Here is a 9,322-nt window from a genome sequence, read left to right as displayed (position 1 = left end):
ACAAGCAACTCACATGTATGAAATACTTACTCTGGGTCACATCCTCTTCTAAGGATGTTACCTGCACTGTTTCATTTAATCATCTCCATTTTCTTATGAAGTAAGGACAGTTATTATTCTCTTAATTTTACAGATAAGAAAACCAGTGCCCTGCCGGGCACGGTGGCTCACGCCTGTAATCCCAGCACTTTGGGAGGCCGAGGCGGGTGGATCACCCAAGGTCAGGAGTTCAAGACAGCCTGGCCAACATGGCGAGACCCGGTCTCTACTAAAAATACAAAACTTAGCTATGCGTGGTGGCAGGTGCCTGTAATCCCAGCTACTCGGGAGGCTGAGGCAGGAGAATCACTTGAATCCGCAAGGCGGAGGTTGCAGTGAGCCGAGATCGTGCCATTGCACTTCAGCCTGGGCTGAAAGAGCGAAACTTCATCCCAAAAAGGAAAAAAAAAAAAAGAAACCCAATGCCCTGAGCGATTAAACTCTCCAGGATCACAAAGCTGTTAAGTGACTGCACCACAGTTTGAACTAAGACTTTCTAATGCCAAAGCCTATGTTATTAACTACTATGTAAGATGCTGTACTATGCTTCCACATTCTGTTGTTCCTTCTAGCCTCTGGCTTATAGTAATAATGTAGGGTCAAAATCCTTTAACAAATACACCATGTCAGTTAAAAAAAAAAATCTGAGGTACCCAGATTGAAAACCATTTAAGGTAGCCATCTAAATACAAAACAAAGAAAGAGGAGAACTGCTCTGCCAATACTTGGGCCATAGTTTTGACTCACATCATGTTGCATACTGCCCTTGATTGCCTCACTGCTGTGGCAAACTGGTAAGTGTTTCATTACCTTTAGTCGTTCTTTTGGTTAAAGGGCAGAAGAAATAGCTTGGTTAGAAAAGAGCCTGAAAAATACTAATCTCCAATTGTGGTTTTCCTTTATGTTTTTAATTAGGAATTCCTGACTCAATCAATATTCTTTCTTCCTCAATTGAATTTTTAAATATGTCAAATAGCTACTCCTGAACAATGTCTCCAAAAATAAAATAGGAGCATCTAAGAGCCAGGACCAGACTAGAAGAAAAATCATGATCCTTGCTTCCTAGTTCAGTCCCAGGAGCTCTCAGGAATTTTTTCTGCCTCAATACTCAATGGATAATTGTTATGGTGTGACATACCGCCTTGCTCGGTTTCTGCAGGGTCAGCTGGAACCTTATCCATTTCTCTTTCAAATAGGAAAGGGTATCAGAATCAAGTCAGCTCAAGTGACATTATTATAGGGATGCTGTTGACTCTAATTTATTAAACACTTGCAAACTTTCATGTGTCAATTATTAACAGTAACAAGTCACAAGTACCTCTGGATAAATTTATATTATTTGTATATATTCTGGGATAAATTATTACTTTTTATTTATTTATTTTGTAGAGATGGGGTATTACTATGTTGCCCAGGCTGGTGAACTCCTGGCCTCAAGCAACTGATCCTCCCATCTCAGCCTCCCAAAGTGGTGGAATTATAGGCCTAAGCCACCATGCCTGCCCATAGGTTAAATTTGATTGTTGCTTCCTTTTAGGGCTATTACATTTTCCCCTCTTCTACTGCAATTATTTCATTTTACCTAAATCCCCACCATAGTAGATCTGAGAGAAGGGTGGCAGAGGCAGAGAAACCTGTTAGAAATCATTCCAGCCCAAGAATTTATACTTATAAAGTCTATCTTCTCCCTCATCAGCTATGAGACAGGAGTGGTGAGAACTGGAACGTGGGGAACAGGGCTTGGGAAGCCACTCTCTTTAAGATCCCTTCTCTGCTCCCAGAATGCCCCCAAACAGCAAGTAGAAGGCCTGACATTACACTGGACTCTGTTACTGCCTTCATATATTCCAATATTTAGTTGCTGCTATGTTTGAAAGGCATTCACATTGAGATTTTTGGCTAATCAACAAGTTTTCTTCCTAAATGAATTTGTGAATATGTCAAATAGGTACTTCTGAATAGTTTTCACTCAAACAAGTTGGAAGCATCCAAGAACTTGAGGGTGCTACATGCTCAAGTCCTAACATCCTGGGGAAAGGGCAGGCACAAAGGATCACCAGAAAATCTCACAAAACAGGTTGCCTCTGGTCCACCCTCGCAATCTGCAGCATAATGTAAACTCTAGCTCTATATCCCTTCTATGTTACTCCCTGTAAGAATGAGGGGCTTCCCAGTGTCCTGCTTGTGCTTCTAGATGTTCTGCATTGCCATCACCACTTCCTGCTGCCTCTGCATCCTGTGGTCTATAACTTCTCAGGGTGACATGGAACAAGAACCCTTTACCAGCACCAATACGGCAGGGCTACTCATCACCAAGCCCTCGTGCCCTCAGTTTAAGAAATGGATACTTTGGTGAAACAGCTCTTTTTTGTGAATAATCAGTCCCATTTCTCTTTCTTGGACACAAGTCCATAAGTGCTACACTGAGAACAATGAGTAAGAGCATGCAGTAAGTCTGTGCACTTCAAACTGGAGCATTTGCTTCCCCAAGGATTCAAGATGGTGTGCTGCTGGGGAGAGAAAGACCATGGGTATAGGTGGCAAAACCTTCTGGAGCCTACATTTTACTAGATTTGAGGGCAAGAATGAAATAGTTAAACCATTTAAATGGTAAATGATTGTGACATATCAAGAAGAATGCAAAAATCACATAGATAATGGCTATTTGTTAAATGCAAGAGACAGAAGAAATTATATACTCGATGTAGATTCCTTCTATTTCCTCTTCTTTGTGGACCATAAACCCATCCTTGGAAAAGTTGGAGAAGGACCACATGATAATGCTGTGTTGAAATCAGGTGACCCTCCTCCACCACTGGTCCTTAGACCAGATTTCTTAACTGACCATACTCTCTACTCTCCTGGGATGTTGTTTTCCATGAGGGTCCATGGTCTTTGATACAAAGGTCACAGACCCCTCAGCCTGCCCTCTAGACTTGCTAGGCACACAGCTTAGGCTCCATCTCTAGGATCCTCTGCTCAGCAATGCTTTTGGAGAAACCTTTTAGACCCTACAAAGTCTCCACTCTTGCCTAAGATGGCAGTGGAGAAATAGTCCTTTAATTTGAAAGCAGGTCTGGGCTGGGCATGGTGGTTCACGCCTGTAATTCCAGCTACTCAGGAGGCTGAGGCACAAGAATGGCTTGACCATAGGCAGCAGTGGGGCGGCAGTGGCGGGGACGGAGGTTGCAATGGTCAAGATTGTGCCACTGCACTCCATCCTGGGCGACAGAGCAAGATTCTGTCTCAAAAAAAAGAAAAAAGAAAGAACATACAGGACTCTTCCCAGCTGTAGAAAGTTTTCATCCAGGCCCTGGTGGCCCAACTTTGGTAGCCACATTTGACTCAAGGAAGACAGAATAAGGGTCAAGGTATAACAGGATCCCAGGATAGGTTTCTCAGCCCAGGTGGCAGCCACTACTGTGTGTTCTTGTATTTGGGTTCTGCCCTTGTATTGTCAGACTCCAGAGAGCTGGACAGCTGGATGCCACCTCAAAGCTCTTCTCTCGGTTGCTCTGTGTGAAATAGGCTCTGAATATACAAGCTTTTAATAACAAAAGTGACAAAGAAAATAAACTTGAGCACTTAATCATGTCATAGCAAATGCTATTTAATCATCACCACAAATACGTGAAGTAAATTTTATTACTCCTATTTTACAGATGAGAACATTGAGGTTTAAAGTATTTAAATAACTCATCCAAAAGTCAGACATGTTTTGTACTAATGTCTCTGACTCCCAAGTAGTGCTTTTAACCCTAAGACTTAGTTTTGATGTGGCTGAGACCTTTCATTGCCCTTGTCCTAAGCCTAGACCCTGACAGCAGCTCTAGTTTACCTGCCACAGTCCTCCTATATCCCTTCAGTCCCTGATGGGAAGAGATGCAAAGATAGCTCTTATTGAAGCTATTCATGAAAAGGACCTCCTTCTCTCTACAAATCCCTTATCTCTTCTGGGCATGCTATATGGTGCAAGTGGGGCTCCTTGGGAAGTCAACTCTGAGATGAAGATCAGCATGCACTTAGTTTTGTTAGGAAGTACTCATAGGAAACATGGTAGAGAAGAAAGGGAAGCTGAACTGAGATGTAGTCTCAGTGAAGGCTCAGCCAATCCCTTAGGGAGTTCTGGCACTGGATGCCCCTTCAGAATTGTGAGGGAGCCGAGCCTTTACACATCCACATCAACCAGGACTTGACTAAGGGCATAACATTGAGCAAAGAAGCTGTCATTGGCTGGTGTACTTCCTAAAGGGGCTGATGCCTGAGGATTGTCTGCCAGTAGCACTCCCATTTCAGCAGCAGGCAGATTTTAAGGCCTTCATTCCTGAAGGGGGAACAGACTATTTCAAGAGGATCACACACACACACACACACACACACACGCACACACGCACACACACGTAAAATCCACAGCACTCACCAATGCCTTTAGAACTTTTTTAAGAGAAGGGACAGAGACATGCTACAAAATACTGACCTGAAAAGAGAGAATTAGGCTGCTGAAAAGATCCAATCACATTCGCATTACTTTTATTATGCAGTTAAGAAGTTTTAAACTGCTTACTAGGAAGATGAACTATCCCCTGCTTTCTAACTCATCTTTCAAAATTTGCCTTCCATAGTTCTGACTCACTGCACATCTGAATACCTATTTAAGTGTTCCTAGTTTCCCAAGAGAATTCGGAGACTGCTGTCTGCTCAAGAATACAATTCTCTCCAGGGCCTCACAGATCTTCGATTAGTACTTTATCTTTGCTTCCCTAAACTTCTGCTATCTTGGACCTCAGAGACTATTTGATGCTACAAGAGCGGAGGTGTCTGTTTCCTTCTACAGCGCCAGGTGTAACGTTTGGCACATAGTAAGTGCTCAATAAGTATCAGTCAGCGAGGTGACTAAATGGTGTCTTCCAGTTAGGAGTTTAAACTTCTCCTTTGATGCTGGCAAACGTTTCCAGTATTTCTGCTATGGTTTCCCCTTATTTACCCAAAACATTTTCCAGAAGTTATGCTGACTTAGAACCAAAAGGATTAAGATTACTTCTCAGGCATCCCTCTGCCCAGATATCCAAATACATAATCTGCTAGTTAACTTAGTTAATCCTTGAGGGCGGGCAGTGGGAAAGAAAAGAAAAAAAGTTGAGGCTTACACAGTTACATAACTGTTCAATGAGAATTCGATACTTTGCAATTAAAAGTCAAACACACACACACATAGCCCCCAACCATAATCCTCCCTTGGTAAAGGCAAACTAAACTTAGCAAAAAAGGTACCTATAACAGTTAAAAACTGCTCTTTGTAAAAATAAAATCATTCTAGATGAAGATTCAGAAGCCCCTACTTCAATTCACAAAATTTCTGCAAATATTTCTTCACCTTTTTCTGCCTGTTTAAATAACCAAACTCTTAGCCTGAGCTAGTGGATTATCTTTGCCTACATTTTAAAATGTCCCTGCTTTTAGGCCTGGATTCTCCCTGCTATCAGTAGGCTGCTCTGACTGAAAAGGTGCGTTCATGTTCTTGGCTTTGCCAATAAATTAACTTTATAGCTAACTTGGCAAGGTTCCTTGGGTGGGGGAGACAGAAGTGGAGTATCAAGTGGTCAAGGAATGGGAAAATATAGTTTATAGATTAATAAAACTTGAGGATGGACACTGTAAACTTTTAAAAGCACTTTTAGTTTTAAAGCGCTGAAGTTATACCTCATAATTAAAGGTATGTACAAATAAACTGTAAAATAAAGTGTCTAGCTGCATTAGGTTCATAAAAAATGATTTTGTTTGGGATAAAATATATAAATTAAACATCTCAATTTCTGTAAAACTTTATTCAAATTCTTAGGTCTAATTTTTATAAATCAGGGTAATTTAATTGTATTTGGATTTTATGTGTCTGAGCAATTAAATGTCTGACATGATTTTTAAAATCTTTATATTCATAACAAATACAACGGGTCTTTGTTTCTTTTAAAAATGTCACAAATTTTTGTAAAATGTCAGAAAAGTATTCAGAAAGAAAAATATCTTTCTTTCTTAGTAATTCTCCCAAGTTTTTGTCATGTCAACATCTCTAGGATCCTAAAAAACAGTTTAGTGATCACTTCTGCATATCACATCAAACTTCAGGTAGATCTGTGAGCCCAACAGCCATTCAGCAGGCTCTGTTTTCTGTGCCTAGCACAGATGCCCGGTCCAGAGCAGGGACTCAATAATTGTTTAATAAATAACTGAACAGAACTGCCTCATGGCAGAAAATAATCTCTGATGATCTTATGATGTAAAGGTAAAGAACATTAGCAGAAGTAGTATATATACATTCATGAATAACAGGGAAAGAAGGAGGAAGAAAGGGAGGGTAATATGGAGATTGCCAGTTAACACCTTTGATACGTCGGAGGATTTTAAGTCTGAGAACTCCTTTCTGTTGCGCACCTTAAGAGGATTCTGCATCATAAAATGATTTTGTCTGCATAAAACCAATGTATTTATTTTATGCCTAATACATTCCAGGCACTGTTCTAGATAGTGAACAAATACAGCCATGAACAATTTCCCTACTCTCATGGAGTTATACTCATGGAGTTATACTCCAGCGAATCTACATCACTACCCTAAAAGACAAATATTGATCTGACACTCATTTTTATGAGTAGGGAAATGACAAAGTTTTTCTCTCATAGTATGCTTGAGATCCCTGCCTATCCAGTGGTTAAGTGGCACAGGCTTTGCATATGCCTACTCTAATTGAAGTCAACTATAATTACAGAAGACCAATCCAATCATTTAACATTGTATCATACCAGTTGATACGTTAAGCAAGTTGATACGTTAAGCAAGTTTTCACCAACAGGAAAAGGGTCCATTAAAAATATATATATACAGCTGGGCAAGGTGGCTTAGGCCACCGTGGGATTAGAAATCCCAGCACCTTGGGAGGCCGAGGCAGGCGAATCACCTGAGGTCAGGAGTTGAAGACCAGCCTGGCCAACATGACAAAACCCCGTCTTTACTAAAAACACTAAAATTGGGTGGGCATAGTGGCGCATGCCTGTAGTTGAAGCTACTTGGGAGGCTGAGGCAGGAGAATCGCTTGAACCCAGGAGGCGGAGGTGGCAGTGAGCTGAGATCGCGTCACTGCACTCCAGCTTGGGTGACAGGATGAGACTCCATCTCAAAAAAGAACAAACAAAAAATTTAAAATATATATATACACACATATACACAGACACTTGTTTCCTGTTTTCATGTTTATAGGCCTATTAGAAAGAAGATATTAATATGACCTGATTTTGCATAGTGTTAAGTATTGTTATATATTTCAATTAGACTTCAAACATGACGAATAATCAACATAGGTTCCCCCCGCCCCCACCATGTAACTCTTTTATTTCCCTTATAAACCTATTTCCACGGGCTTACTTGAAATTTGACCAAGTAAAATTTTACCTGAAAAATGATGTTACATGCTAGAGTAAAATATTTATAAATTTAAAATTAAATATAAATGATTTAATAAAGATTATTCATTTCAACTTTCATAGAACAAGACAATATATAAGGAAAGTTTGTTCTGAAAAAGAAACAAATCCCAGTCTCCTTGAAAGATATTATAGACCTAATCACTGGAAACCAACTAGATTTTAAGAAAAATCACTTAATCCTAAATCCTTTAATGGATTTTACAAATCAGACGTATTAAACATTTTGACAGCACTTAAATTTTATGCTGAATAAAACCATATTTAAATTTATAGGATTCATTAATGTTATAATTTACCCAACAAAACATATTGGGCTCTATCTTCTTTGGGTTTCATCAAGCACCATGTGTGGTAGCAAGAAAACTAGACCTATGAGACTCAGGAGGGCTGGGTTCAGGTCACATCACTGATGTGTGACCTTAAAGGTGTCATTTAAACACCTTGAGTATTGTTTTTTAATCTGCAAAATGAAAATATCTTTCCATCTCTAAAGATCCACATAAAGGCTGAGTAAAAGTAGGTGAAAGTACCTTGAAAACTGTAAGAAGGCAATCTCACTGTGTGCTATTTGTTACTATTACTCAACTGCCCTCCTGGTAATAGAGAAACTTAATCAGAGCTCTCACCACTCCAAAGTGAGGGACTAATATCCCAACAGCTGCAAGGATCCTATAAAATCATGCCAGGCCATAGTGAACTCTTTCTATTAAGTGGTACAAAGGTGTTCTGCATCTCTAGTTGGGTGCTCTTGTAAACAAAAAAAAAAAATCTGGGCTCACTAGTTTGAGAATGACTCTGTGGCTCATACTCAATATATTTAGTGTAGTTGCAGTACAATGAACTCATAAAATCATCTCTTAATTTTATTCATTTCTGGCAACTCTAGTCAGCCATATGGTTTCGGATTTCTTTTTAAATTCAGATAATGGTTGTAGTAAATTTATTCTGAATTATCCTCCACTGATTACTTTCTGACCATGATAATTGGAGTATTTGATGATAGGGTGTTTATCTTTGCTGCATCTCAGGTTTTCACCTAAACTGTCTTCACTTGCTTAATCATCTCTATTAAAACTTTGTGCATATATTACCGCCTTTTTCTCTCCCACTCACCCAATTATCTTTTCTACCATGCCTTGCTGATTATATTTCAAAACCCAACACCCTCTCCTAAAAGTCATTCTTTAGTCACTGTTGGTAATTTCACCATATTTATCGGCTCCATTTTTCTCCCAATAAATGTCTTATTATATCCATAGGAAAACACTAGGTACTTGGGATATGCAAGACACAGCCCCTACTCTCAACCTCACCTCTACTTTTCCACTTAATCATTTCCTTTAATTATCTTATATACTTAAGAGTAACTCCTCTGTATTCATATTTACTGTCCATGAATGTAACCCAATGTTACTAAAAATAATTTCCTAGAAATTGGAACATTAACTGGTTATATGATGATTAAGGATTAGTGTGAGATGGTATCACGGTTTACGTTTTTTAAAAATGAGACTTTACCATTTGAGATAAGTACTGAAATACTTATGGATAAAATATAATCTCTGGGATTTGTTTTAAAATAATATGGGATGGGTGGAGATGAACAGGGCCAGATTAGCCACGGCATTGGGCCTGATTTTTAAGTATATGGAGAGTTCATTATACTTTTCTATCTACCTATTTTAATATTCCCCATATTACAAATGCAAAAAGATTTTTCTCTTCATTTGCTACAGTCTGGGCTACTCTTGCAGGATCTAACATAATATTTAGATAACTTTTGTCATTTAAATAACGCTATAAAA

The sequence above is a fragment of the Pongo pygmaeus genome, chromosome 15 (assembly GCF_028885625.2).
Source record: "Pongo pygmaeus isolate AG05252 chromosome 15, NHGRI_mPonPyg2-v2.0_pri, whole genome shotgun sequence".
In the NCBI taxonomy this organism is placed as follows: Eukaryota; Metazoa; Chordata; class Mammalia; order Primates; family Hominidae; genus Pongo; species Pongo pygmaeus.
Note: the sequence above shows the minus strand (reverse complement) of the source record.